The sequence below is a fragment of the Rattus rattus genome, chromosome 1, assembly GCF_011064425.1.
Source record: "Rattus rattus isolate New Zealand chromosome 1, Rrattus_CSIRO_v1, whole genome shotgun sequence".
NCBI lineage: Eukaryota > Metazoa > Chordata > Mammalia > Rodentia > Muridae > Rattus > Rattus rattus.
In genome coordinates, this window is record NC_046154.1 from 110,081,623 (window position 1) to 110,095,055 (window position 13,433).

A 13,433-nucleotide genomic window follows, 5' to 3' on the forward strand; every position below is an offset into this window, starting at 1 on the left:
TTTTGGCTCAATCTGTACCTCCACCTGGGAACCTTTATGTCACATTCCAAATAAAAGGCAGACTCCCTGTCCCCTCGCCCTCTTTCTCTTCTCTCGCCCCTTCCCCTTGTCTCATTCCCCCACTAAAATCTGACCGCGTGGAACCGTGTTGGTGTTAGTTCGGTGTACTCTTTCCCCACGAGTGCGGCCGATATTCTGATATTATTAACAACTGATACCTGATATTAATAACAACATTGGGGCAACTGATATTAATAGCAACATCTATCCCCTTCAGGGGCCAGAAATCCTTCCTCCTGTGGGATCTGTTCTGTCTGGTCTCAATGGGAGAGGAAGCGCCTAGTCTCACAGAGACTTGAAATGCCAGGGTGGAGGGGATGGGGGATGGGGTGACCAGGAGAAGGGCAGTGAGCAGGATGTAAAGTGAATAAGAAAAAAAGTTAAAGAGAATGTTTGACTTGCAAGAGGGCTCAGCAGGTCAAGGCACTTCCTGCCAAGCCTGATGCTTTGAGTTTGAACCTGAGAACCCACATACTAGGAGAAATTCTGCCAATTTCTTCAAGACATCCTCTGACCTCTACATGAATGTCATGGTACCCCCCAACTCCATGTTGGAGACCTCTGGAAGCCTCATGGTCTGCAGGGAAGAATGAAACTCAAGTTAGCACCACCTTTGCAAGCAGGAGACAAAACTTCCAGAGTTTGACCTCAGGGTTTGCTTTTCTCTTCTTTTCTCTTACACATTTAAACACAGTAAAATTTGGAAAAAGGTTTCCAGGGAACAATTATTACCACAAACCTTTAGGCAGAGCTACATAGAGTCTCCCTAGCAAAGCACCTGTCACCTTAACAATGAGTTTTACTGACAGATGAACAGTGCTCAGGGAAGCCTAAGGAGGAGGGATTTGTAATGGGCATAATAGAGTCTATTGATGGAGAATGCAAAACACATGGGGCCGCTTTCTCAAGGATGAGTTCTATTTGCCTGAGACAAAGTTTAGGATTAGGGACTAAATAATGCCCAGGATTTTGGGGGATTCAGGTCAGCTGGCTCCAGCAGAAAGATCACCAGGTTGTCAGACAACATTCACACCAGCCTTCGGGGTGACCAGGGGTCAGTCATTTCCCTCCTTTGAGAAAGCATTGGCTCCTGTAACAGGTTTGGCTTCTCCAATGCTTTCTTTAAGCTGTACCTCCTACACTCCGACTGTTCTTCCTGACAAACACACACATAAATACACGTAGCTCAAAAGATGTATATAAATATTGATAGTAGCTTTATTCATAGCAACCTAAAACTATAAACTCAAAGGATTTTTAGCAGGTAAATAGCAAAATAGCAAGCTGCAGCTTACGCATGTCATAATTATGAACAATAAGAAGATGAACTACGCACACGATTTGGGTGAACCTTAAGAACATACGTTTAGGGGCTGGAGAGATGGTTCAGTGGTTAAGAGCACCGACTGCTCTTCCTGAGGTCCTGAGTTCAAATCCCAGCAACCACATGGTGGCTCACAACCATCTGTAATGAGATCTGATGCCCTCTTCTGGTGTGTCTGAAGACAGCTACAGTGTACTCATATACAATAAATAAATCTTTAAAAAAAATATGCTTAGTGTAAGAAAGAGTTAAACGTCTCATTCTGTATGACGATGCTTTTTAAAATATTATTTTTATTTAATATTTTTAAAGATTTGCATATTTATTTAATGTGTAAGGATGTTTCACCTGCACGTATGTGTGCCTGGTGGCCTCAGAGTTCAGAAGAGGACGTTGGATCTGAGAGCAGGCCGTCTGCAGGAGCAACAAGTGCTCTAAACCACCAAGCCTTCTCTCCGCCTCTTGGTCAGTGTTTTATCTCAGCAACAGAAACCTAACTAGGACAGTGAGTCTTGAACAAAACAATACAAAACAACAGCAACAACAACAACAAAACAAAACTGAAGGAACAATGTAATCTACCATATATTATGATTTCAAATAAAAATTCTGAGTTTCTTAAGGAATCCAACAAACCAATGTTAATATGTCAATGGGAGGGCTAAGCAAACATGAGAGCCCTACACTCAAGTAATAACGAGGCACAGTTGTGTTTGCCAAAACCATAGCATTGGGCAGGGTCTTTGTTATGGTTTCATTGCTGTGAAGACACATCACAACCAAGGCAAACGTTTTTTTTAAAACCTATTTATTCTTTTATGTTATGAGTACACTGTAGCTGTCTTCAGACACACCAGAAGAGGGCATCGGATCCCATTAGAGATGGTTATGAGCCGCCATGTGGTTGCTGGGAATTGAACTTGGAACCTTTGGAAGAGCAGTCAGTACTGAGCCATCTCTCCAGCCCCCGAGGCAAACATTTAATTGGGGTTGGCTTACAGTTTCGTTGGTTCAGTCCATTATCATCATGGTGGAAATCGTGGCAGCCTGCAGTCAGACATGGTGCAGGAATTGCTGAGAGAGTTCTACATCTTGATCGCAAGGCAGCGAAGAGGAAACTACCACCCACAGGCAAGCAAGAGGAGGTTCTCTTTCCCACTGGGTGGAGCTCGAGCACTAGGAGATCTCAAAGCCCACCTACACAGTGACACACTTCCTATAACAAGGCCAGAACTATTCCAGCAAGGCCACATCTCCTAATAGTTCTACCTCTCATGGGCCAACCAAACCCAAACACTACCACAGGCAGGCACGTAGAGACAGGGGGATTCTGGGGGCCTTTGGCCCAGATAGCCTGGATCAAAGAGGGAGTTCCAGGTTTAGTGAAAGACTCATAGAAGATACTTCACATCAACCTCTGCCCTTCTTAGCCCTCTCTCTCTCTCTCTCTCTCTCTCTCTCTCTCTCTCTCTCTCACACACACACACACACACACACACAGGCCTCAGTCACTCGTGTTGTGTTAGCATTCCTTCTAGTCTCCGCCCCACAGGTGTGTCTGACTCACAATAAAAGGGGCTGCTTGCCTCCTCCTCACTCTCTTGCTCTCTTCTCTCTCTGTCCCTTCTCTCCCCATTCCCATCCCCCTCTCTCCACATGTTCATGGCCAGTCTCCACTCTTCCGCTCGCTCTCTCCACTCCCACAACTCCCGTCCCCATGGCCTAAATAAATTCTATTCTATACTAGAATATACTATCCCGTCCCCTCAGGGGGAAGAAATTGTATAAGTGTCATAAAACTGTTCATTTGTCCAAAGGTTAAAAAAAACAGGTCAAGAAGAACCATAGAGTGTTAGTAAGAGAGTATGAAGTTCAGGATGGAACCGAGAAGAACATGATTATAGAGGGGCTTGTGGAAGGCGTCTTACAAAAGCAAAAGCTGGGTTTGTGTGGTAGCAAGCACAGAGGCCAAAACACTGCTGACGGCTGAGTCAACACCAATGTGAAGACAACTCGTGCGGCCAACTCGTTAAATAAATGCTGGTGGGAGCAAGAGCAGGTTACGTGACCACAGAGCACTATCTGTCATTCACAAAGTAGATACCTTTCTCAGGAGGCTGAAGTGAGTATGTGCAGAGGTTTGAATGAGAACGGCCCCCATAGGCTCACATTTGAATACTCCGTCCCCAGCTGGTGGAACTGTTTGGGAAGAACTAGATATGGTCTGGTTGGAGGAGGTGTCATTGGAGGTGGGCTTTGAGGTTTCAAAAGTCCACACCATTTCCGGTTAGGTCTCTCTGTCTGCTGAGTGTGTCAGCTACTGCTGTAACCCCGTGCCTGCCTGCTGCCATGCTCCCCGCAGGATTGTCTGTAATTATAAACCCTAACCGAACATTTTCTTTTCCACGTTTTCTTGGTCATGGTGTCTTATCACAGCAATAGAAAAGTAACTAAGGTGGGGTGGGAGGAGATTAGAGAAGCCAGGCTGTGGCTGCTCCAACCACAGGTGCAAGAATGGAGCTGCAGGCTGGGGGGCCTTCCTTAATCCAGGGAGATTTAGGGCTTTCTTTTCATTGGTTGCTTTAAACTGTGGCTCCTTGGAGATAAGATCTCCATGACAGCTCAGCCACTGCCTGGAATTCCCATTAATCAAAGTCTGGGTACAAAGGCAGACTGGTCAGCTCCCAGGGGAACTCGCAGGTCTTGCAGGATGGCTTTTTGTGGTTTTTTTTGTGAAGTATTTTTTTTTTGTGGGGGGGTTGTTTGTTTTTTATTTTTCCTCATCCAATTCGCTTTCGCTGGGATGCTCTTTTTTTTTTTTTAAACCCAGTCTCTCTCTTCTACTCTTTCATTTCTTTCCTTTTTATTTTTAAAATTTTAACGACCCAACCAATGAATTTCAATAAGATTGTTTACAGAAGCATGGTCCCTTCATGAGGGGCTACAACACAAGAAACACCCCCCTCCCCCAAATCAACTGTTAACTGGGTATTAATCCTTAGGGAGGGGAGAGGATTTCTCACTGTGGAGAAAAGGGAAATAGTCACTTTGAAATGTCACGTGTACATACTTTATGTCGGGAGTTCTGGAGTTTAGTTGAGACCTGCTTGCAGAGCAATCTGGAGCTCTTGGTGGGCAGGGACAGGAGAGGCTCCTCTCCTAACAGTTTCAGGTTGGGAGTGACAGGGATTGAAAACAAATTTCACCCAGAAGGGTTTTCGCACTGCTAAATAAAACAGCTGCTGAGACTGGGAGGGGAGGTGGGGAGCATTCCCAAAGAGTTTCGGAGGATCAAGTGCTTAACTCTCTTCTAGGGTGGGCAGGGAGGGGATTTCGGAGCGTCTCCTGTCTGATACTTTCAGGAGGCAAAAGGAAACAGATACTCTAAGGAAAAGGAGGGGCTGTGTTGCTCTTTCCTTGAGAACCAGCCCACCAGAGAGGCTATGAAAAAAAATATCGCTTCACCATAAATTTATCTCCAGCATTATCTCCAGTAAGATTGAAGCTTCATGTTCACAGTTCCACTTGCTGACCCCTCCTCCTCTTTGAGCAAAAAGTTCCATCATTCCTTCATCATCATTCATTCATTCATTCATGTGTGTGTGCACGCGCGCGTGCACGTGTGCTTGTATGTGTGTTCACTTTCTTGTGTGCATTTATATATATATCAGTGCTAGGGTTTTGAATTTGGGTCCTCTCCCTTTAGCAGCAAGCACTTTACCCACTGAGCTCTCAGACTGCCCCATGAAGATTTTCCTTGAGTAGAATGGCATTCATATAAGGCTGGGGATGGCATTGATTATCTGAGCCTGGTCATTGGGGCTGCTATGAGTTTGAAATAAACACATTCTTTGAAGTAACCTTTGACTCACATTAGGCTACAGGCTTCCCACACTCCTAAATCTCTCAGTAAGCGTTTTTTCCCTTTCTCCTTTTCTCTTCTTTTTCAGGTAGGCTCACGTAGGCCAGTGTTGGAGACATTTGTTGGAGTCTAACCCCTTTGTTTATGCTGCCCAGGGAGCTCTTCTAGGTACTGAAAAAGTAGCAGAGAGAGACAAAAACACTCCAGACAACAGTATGTAAGGCGTGCCTGGAACCCTCGGGTGAGGACTGATGCCCCTGCTGGTCCTTCACTGGGCAGCAGCGGGCGGGACGATTCCCGACCCTCTGCAGCAGCTTCCTCGGTTTCCATCGGTTCCAGCCAGTCGGCTTGTAGGTGGCCACAGGCTGTCTGGCTCCCCGCTCAGTCCATCCATTCGATGCGCCTGGGCTTGATGCGGCCGAGGAAACAGCCCTCAGCGCGGGTCCTCCTGCTGCCGGTGGCGTGAGTCCCAGCGGGCGCCATCCCGCACCGCCTGGATGTGCGGTTCGGGAGGACAGTGGTGCAATGACCAGTGGCCGCTGCGGGGCGCTGTAGCCCTGCGGACAGCCAGGTGGGGCGTGGCCTGTGGGCGTGGCATATGGGGCGGGGTCCTAAGGCATCTAGACCACGCGCGGTGGAGCGTGGGGCGAGCGGCTGCGGGCAGGGAGCGCAGCGGCCCGCGAGCTCCGTGCGGAGCGGCCGGCCGGCGCAGGAGCAAAAGGTACTGGGCAGTCCCCGGCCCCTACGAGTGCTGGTGATCCTCAGGGAGCGCTTACAGGGACACAGGGAGGGGACGCCGCTGGCAGGGGCCGCGCTCCTTGCTGGCTCTCTAGCTCCGGGCGCACTCGACGTCGCGCGTGTGGGGAAGTGCTCGCCCTGCAAACTCTTCCGCTGTCCAGGGCAAGGGCAGTTTCCAGGGTCGTTTGGAGCGCAGCTGGTCCCGCGGGGCCTCAGGGCCTTGTGCGTCGCTTTTCAGTTTCAAGCTTCTCTCCCTTGCCTAGGGCATTGAAGTGTGGCGCTTCCTGTAGATTTGGGGAGCTGGAGAGAAGGGGAGCTTTATGCTGATCCAAAAGAATTGAACTTTGTAAAGCTGGCCAAATCTCCCCCCCCCCCCAGTACACTGAGAGGATTCACGAGGTGGTAAGGTGCGTGTGTGTGTGTGTGTGTGTGTGTGTGTGTGTGTGTGTGTGTGTGTGTGTGTTTACCTCTTTGATGGCATGAGACTGAGTTGTGAAACAACCAGTTAGGTGTGACTGGAAAACCCGTGTCGTTAAGCCTTAATATTTGGAAATGTGAACTGAAAGCGTCATACATAACCTCGAAGTTGGCATCAAGTTTTCCCATGCCCGGCATTCTTCCTGTGAGTCTCTTGGCTGGTGGTAGCCATGTGTATTAAGTTGGTACAGACTAAATGTTATGGAAAGAAATGGGCAATGGCCAATCACACCCAGGTGCAAGGTTGTCTCAAAGGTTGTGAAGGACACTGAGTAACGGTTTCTCATCTTTAAAATAGCTGTTGTGTGAGTAGTTGGCATAATTAACTTCCTTTGTTACCCCTACTGTGTGCTTAGCATATGGTGAGTTTTGTTTTGTTTTATCCTAAGAATACAGTGGCCAGAGGATGACTCATTTGGCAAAGACTCTTGCCACCAGACAATTTGAATTTCATTCTCAGAAGCTGGGACAGGGAGGAACTGACTCGTACAAGTTGAGTCCTCTGACCTCATCATGTATTATGGGTCATACACACACACAATACATAAATATCTAAAACTGAACGAGGAATTCATAATACAATTGGGAGGGTTTTCTGCCCTCTCAGCTTGAGGGGAAAGAGCAGGCCGAGAAAAAAATAAAGGAAAATTGGAGACCAGAAAACAGTTTGACAGTGTTCAGAAGTCTAACCAAAGCTGATTTAAAAAAAAAAAGAATTAAAGCCATCACAATAAAAATGCTAGGCTTAGGGATCTGGAGAAATGGCTCAGTGGTTAAGAGCATTGGCTTCTCTTCCAGGGGACCCAGGACCAATTCTTAGCACCCACATGGCAGCTCACAACTCTGTTCCAGTGAACCCAACACCCTCACACAGATATACATGCAAACCACCAGTGCACATCAGTAAGAATAAATACATTTCAAAAATGCTAGGCCTGGTGGTACGTACCTCCAATTCCAGTCTTCTGGAGGCCGAGGCAGTTTGACGTTTTCGTGGGATGCACAGCAAAATTCCATCCTTAAAACAAAACACCCAACCTCATTTGTTAACTCCTTTCTTGACATTGGTAAGCACCAAATGTTAACCTTAGCATTCCCCTTAGCCCATCTGTGTTTTCAAAGCCTATCTTCCGTATGAAAGCCAACTGCTTGTGCTATAACTCGGCTTAGCAACGCGGCACACTGCTAATTCCCAAAGTCCTCCGTTCCACCTCGAGAAGCTTCTGCTCAGAGACGTGGAACCCAAGAATAACTAGCAGACACAAGTACCCCATCACCCAGCTGAGGAGCCCTTCCCTCCCCCCTCCCCCAATCAGATTACTAGTCCCCCTTTTCTTCTAAATGAAGAACCGTTGGGCAGGGAAATGTCCAAGCAAGCATTTGCGAAACAATTTAGAGCGTTCTTAAGTTAAAAGCAGGATATCCAGAGTCAAACGGAAAACCACCGAAAGCTCACCGTCTGAGCCGGGAGACCTGCGGTGGACTCGGGGCGTGTTCAGTCTGTGTGTAGAACTCCTCAGCTCACTTAGAGGCTCTAATTTAAAAAGCTTGCTTGAGTCCCTAGGAATTTGGAAAACAGTAATTTGTGTCCCCGTGTCTCCAGGAAAAGTTTTTAAAAGAAATACAGCTATCAAGAGAGCATTGTTAAAGCTTTGAAAGTTGAAATGAGGGTTGAGACGAGAGTGATCTTTCAAAATGGCTTTACCCCACAACTCTCTTTCCTTACTGTGCCCTCCCCGGGTCATTGTTTTTCTTCAGGATAAACACAGTTCTCTTCAGTGGTTCTTTTTTTCCCCCCATGAGATAGGTCAACATACAGAAATCCTCCTTCCAGTGACTGTTGGCCAGCTCTGAAGTCTTAGTTGAAGGAAAGCCTCCTGGAGAGGCCCTGGGATCTTCATTGTGTAAGGAAGTTTGTCCTGGTATTCTTAGGCTGAAATAGGTAGGAGTGGATAGGTGAAAACAACTATCTATTTAGATTCCACTTGAAAATAATGATGCATGTAGAAGTTATATTCACTTAATTGAAAATATTTTTGAGATTTTTATGTATGTGGGTGTTTTTGCCTTTGTGTAAATCTGTGCACCGTGTGTGCGAGTGTGTGTGTGTGTGTGTGTGTGTGTGTGTGTGTGTGCACGCGCTACCCATGGGGATCAGAAGAAAGGACTGGAATAGATGATTGTGAGCAGGTGGCCGCTCTTCCTTTGGAAGAGCAGAGAATGCTGTAACCCCGGAGCCATCTTTCCAGCCCTATATTTATTTATGTAAAGGCAGGGTGTTGCTATGTAAGTGCCGGCCTCCCAGCATGGCAGTCGTCCTTCCTCAGTGCCTTGTCTGGATGACAGATGGAGGCCTCAGCATGCCTGGCTTCTGTTAGGTTTAAGTAGCCAGTCACTAGCAGGATGCCTGTGCCTGTCCTGTGTCTGGTCAGGACACTACTCCTCATTTCCTGTTCCGCAGCAAATTTTCCATAGCGCTTTGTCACAGCCAGCCCTGGAAACACAGCTCTGCAAAGACAAGCTATCGTAGGTACAGAATCAGAGCTGTGTTCTCCATCCCGCCACCCTGGGCTGGCCTCAAACTCCGCTGCTGGGATTCAAGGCGTGGGATTCAGTGCTTAGGCTGGGTTCAGCACTCGGGGACCACGTGTTTAGTACACTTAGCTCGTTAAGTGTACTAGAGAGGTCACTCCTGTGCATTACAGCTGCAGAATACCCAGCCAGGGTCCAGACTAACACTCCTAACTGGAATATGGTCAGTGATGTGCAGACTCTGAGACTCTGTGCGTCAGACCTGGAGCAGTCAGATTTACAGGGACGGAAAATCGGTTTTGGTTAACGGCAGTCAGGGAGAACATGCTGAGAAGGTTTGAGCTCTGGGAATCCGATGGTGTGTTTGAAGTTGTTTCTTTTTATTTTCGAGATTATGATATGATGATACCACTCTTCCCTTAATAGTATTTTAAAATAAAATTTAAGGGTGAACATTTCTGTTTGTGATCCCAGACTGTAGCAGAGCACTGAGTTCAGGGACAGTGTAGGGTGGCCAGAGAACCCGGGGTGACATCATCTGCCTCTCCCACCATCTCCTCGAGCCCAGGCAGGGCAGGGAAGAGTTGGAAAGCATCCGCGTGCTCCTTTTGAAAGGCAGGTGTCTGTGTTATTTACTGGGGGCTCCAGTAAAAAGATGAAAGTCAGCTGAACCCTCCACTCTCTGTGCTGGGGACTGAATCTAGGGCATCCCTGTGCTCGGCAAGTGCTTGGCCACAGAGCTGGAGGGCTGGCCTCTGAAATTAGGTAATTTGTCCCAATGACAGATACTTTAACTCTGAGGTTGCCTTTGGTTTATTCTTTGTTTCACAGTATTTGTACAGTGTATTCTGCTCTTTTCAGTATGACATGGTTAAGGGAGCATTTCATTCGCAGATTGTTAGAGTGTGAAGCACCACATAGAATTTACCTAAGCACAGTGTTTCTGAGGCTAAGACATCGACTTCCTCCATGTTCCCCCCCACCCCTCCCGGAGTTGAAGACTGAACCCAGTGCCTTGCGCTTGCTAGACAAGTGTTCTGCCATTGAGCTAAATCCCAACCCGGTTTCTCCATGTTTTTATTTTTTTCTTTCTTTCTTTTTTACTTATCCAAAATGGTAAAATTGTAACTTGCAGGCTTTTCTTACATATATGATTCTTCTCTATCCACTTTCATGTTAGAAGCCCTTTAAATACATTGTACTTAAACTCTTCTGCCCAGGCATGCATGCTGTGCATTGTAACAAACAGTTCTGGAACTCAGTGGCCTAATCCAGGGGAGTATTCGTCTAGTAAAGTTGGTTATTTCGGGCTGGCCAGCTCTCTTCCTGGGTAATTCTCCTTCAGGTCAGTCAAGAGTCAAGGCGCTTCCTTCTTTGTGATGGAGCTGTCTTGAATTTGTGGCCTAAAAGTTTAAGGCAGAAGAGAGTGTGGAGGGTTACCACACTTGGCCCGAGCCAGGTACATAGCTCTCCCTGAATTTAAGGAGTACCAGCCTAGGCAGCTATGGATGGATGGATGGATGGATGGATGGATGGATGGATGGATGGATGGATGAGTCTTTTGTAATACAGGCTAGACTTCACTTGGGAGCTGAAGCAGGAAGATTGAGAGGATTGGCCACAGAAAAAGCCCCTATCTCAAAAATATTCCAAACACCAAAAGACCAAATAAGCCACACATACACACACACACACACACACACACACACACACACACACACACACACACACACACTCTCACACACTCTCACACACACACACACACACCAAAAACTCACACAAAACAGACCGCACAGAACCAAAGAAAACAATAAAAAAAGAACACCACGCACAAACACACACACTCATGTATACACACACGTACACACATACAAACACACACACACTCACTTACATATACACACACTCACATACACACATACTCACTCACTCGGTTTTCACAGTGTAGGTGTGGATGACATCTTCATATAGGACATAATTGTATCATGAGTGCTCTGTGAGCAAGTAAAATGAGATTAAACCATCTGTGTTCAAGTACTTATTAGTGACTGAAGAAAATTGGCTTTATTCAGTCATCTGACCATAGAGAATCGTACGTTTAAGAAAGAAGGCGAGAGGAGGGAGATTAGGCCAGGACAAGAGCCTGCATGTCTCAGTGGCTTCCTAAACGTTATCATCACAGTGTAAGCTACTTAAGACTGCTGGCAGGCGGTAGTGTGAGTCTTGTTTCAGCTCCAAACACGACTTTGGCATGGGCTGTGTCACGTATTCATAAAATATAAGTGTCATTTTTACTTACTTGCTTTTTACAGGAAACTAAAGTTATATAGTTTGGTCCTTCTTAATTGCATGAAGTAAATTTGCTCCAGGAAACCCCATTTAGCTCTATCTAGCGCCTGACAGTTAAATGTGGGACATGTGAAAAAGATCTTGGTACCCAGTCAGCCAAGGAGAAGTTGTTGTTGTTTTTTTAAAATTTATTTATTTTAAGTATATGATCGCACTGTCGCTGTCTTCAGACACACCAGAAGAGGGGATCAGATCTCATTACAGATGGTTGTGAGCCACCAGGTGGTTGCCGGGAATTGAACTCAGGACCTCTGGAAGAGCAGTCAGTGCTCTTAACCACTAAGCCATCTCCCCAGCCCTTAGCACCGCTTTTCAATGTAGATTCCTTTGGTGTTGTCTTGAGTTTATAAGAATCTAATGTGAAATGCTTCTTCCCAGTAAAGAAGACAGGAGGCACACGGTAAATTATGTTCTGGTTTTCCACAAGTCTGGGAGGCCAGAGAGCTTTTCTTGCTTGACTTAATGGATTAATGATATGCTGGGTCTGGGGCCGGGTGCCGTTGGGAGTTGGTCAGCCCCTGGGTGGGGATTTCAGGGACACAGTGGGTCAGAGCTTTGATAGTGATAGTTGTTGGACAAATCTAGCTCCCTGCCTGTTTAATTTTTAAAAAACTATTTATTGCCCTAAACATAGTTATTATAGCAGCTCCCGATTGGCTTCTTGCTTCCAGCATCACTGCCATCTTACCCACTGGATGGCATAGCTGGGAACCTTCGGCCAGTACCCAGTGACAGAATTTGCAGCACTCTGAGCACAACAGCAGGTTTACCCCTAAGTTAAATCACTCATGCAGACACCTGCTGCTTCCCTCAATCCACAGGAAAGAAGTTGGTACGGACGCGTCAGAGAACGTTGGACCTCTTAAAGCTAAGAGTGAGCAAGTTCTGGAAATATTAGCCTAGGAGATCCAGACCTTTTGAAAATCAGGCCAGAAGGTTCACACTCAGCACTGGAAGGAGCGGGGGATGCGGGGGGGGAGGGGGCTGCCTGTGAGGATCTGAAGTTCATGATCATCCTCAGCCACACGAGTGTTAGAGAGAAACCTCGTCTCAAGAAATTAAATTTAAAAGTCAGAATCAAAGTGAATGGATGTCGAAGAGTTGGAGCGTAAAGAACTGCTTGAGTGGGTGCTTCACAAGCAAAGGATGACTGACCATTTCTTTCTTTCTTTCTTTCTTTTTTTTTTTTTTTAAAGATTTATTTATTCTATGTATGTGAGTACACTGTCGCTTTCTTCAGACACACCAGATGAGGGCATTGGATCTCATTACAGATGGTTGTGAGCCACCATGTGGTTGCTGGGATTTGAACTCAGGACCCCGGGAAGAGCAGTCAGTGCTCTTAACCACTGAGCCATCTCTCCAGCCCCCCTGTTTGACCATTTCTGATGCTTTGATTTTTGTTTGTTTTCTTTGTTGTTTGTTTTTTTGTTTCTTGTCTTTTTGAGACAGGGTGACTTGGTCAAGGTTTCTATTCCTGCACAAAACACCATGACCAAGAAACAAGTTGGGGAGGAAAGGGTTTATTCAGCTTACACTTCCACATTGCTGTTCATCACCCAAAAAAGTCAGGACTGGAACTCAAGCAGGTCAGGAAGCAGGAGCTGATGCAGAGGCCATGGAGGGATGTTACTTACTGGCTTGCTTCCCCTGGCTTGCTCAGCTTGCTCTCTTATAGAACCCAAGACCACCAAGCCCAGGGATGGCACCACCCACAGTGGGCTGGGCCCTCCCACACTTGACAACTGGTTGAGAAAATGCCTTACAGCTGGGTCTCATGGAGGCATTTCCTCAACTGAGGCTCCTTAACAGACAAAACCAACCAGTGTACAGGGTTTCTCTGCATAGCCCTGGCTGTCCTGGAACTCTGTAGACCAGGCTGGCCTTGAACTCGGAGATCTGCCTGTCTCTGCACGGCGGACTGGAATTAACAGTGTGAGTTGCCACCGATACTTGGGATGCTTTTAGTCCTGGGTTTTGTGCTGCCTGATGCCTGGCTTGCTCGTGGGGTCTTCTGTTTTCTTCTGGGTGCTGATCAAAACCTGGAAGAGTTGTACAATCAGTAATGGACAGTGGGAACCCTCTTTGTAT

General features: G+C 46.7%; 1 protein-coding gene across 1 annotated transcript in view; it reads left to right on the forward strand.

Annotated features, from left to right (window-relative positions):
- The first annotated feature begins 5,880 nt into the window (after nucleotides 1–5,880).
- The window catches only part of Ankrd6 (ankyrin repeat domain 6), a 142,577-nt gene continuing 135,024 nt past the window's right edge, over nucleotides 5,881–13,433 (forward strand). The window contains exon 1 of the mRNA XM_032904838.1: nucleotides 5,881–5,967. The gene's annotated coding sequence lies outside the window, so the exon portion shown is untranslated. The remainder of the gene's footprint in view (nucleotides 5,968–13,433) is intronic.